Below are 802 nucleotides of genomic sequence, written 5' to 3'. Positions count from 1 at the left end.
GAAGGAGAGAACAAGAGAACACAGTGAAGGGCAGTCTCCCTCCTTCAAAAGTAGGACAGCTCCTCTCTGCCTAGACACATATCTCATACAGACACACAGACACACGCTAAGGAGGTGACAGAACACCTAACCTCTTCACCACCCCTCTCTGAGGCCTCAGCCATCGAGCCCGATCCCCAGACCCCCTCCCACCTCGGTTCCCTCATCCTTCTGGGCAATGGCCAGAGGCATTTACCCTAAAGACAGAAAGAGACAAGCAGGGGTTATTAATATGTGCAGCCACAGTGCCTGAGCACTGTCGGAGGGGAGGAGGCCCCCCCCGCCCATCTCCCAGGCAGAGCCCTGAGCTGGGGACGCCACAACCGGCACCAGCTCCTGCGGATGGAATGAGCCCAGCAGGTCCGACAGACAGTCCATCCTTCTGCCTCCCGAGAGGCTATTGGCAAACACAGCCTTCTGGTTGGACAGAACAGCTCACACAGTCCAAATGCCTCCTTCCTTTAGTATTTAATTATTTTCACAGTTCCCTACGTTCTTCCTTCAAGCCAACCTCAATGTCTCAATTTGAAGTCTCTGTGCCTCATGTTCCGTGTTGGGGGAAAATGGCAAACTCGCATCAGCAGGAAAATAGTTCTGTTCTGTCAGGTAGAAAGTGCCCATTGAGGGGCGCCTGGGTGGCTCAGTCGGCTAAGCCTCCGACTTCGGCTCAGGTCAGATCTCACGTTCGTGGGTTCGAGCCCCGTGTCAGGCTCTGTGCTAAGAGCTAGCTCAGAACCTGGAGCCTGTTTCCGGTTCTGTGTCT

Source organism: Suricata suricatta, chromosome 3, assembly GCF_006229205.1.
Source record: "Suricata suricatta isolate VVHF042 chromosome 3, meerkat_22Aug2017_6uvM2_HiC, whole genome shotgun sequence".
Taxonomy (NCBI): Eukaryota; Metazoa; Chordata; class Mammalia; order Carnivora; family Herpestidae; genus Suricata; species Suricata suricatta.
This window is presented reverse-complemented; position numbering follows the sequence as displayed.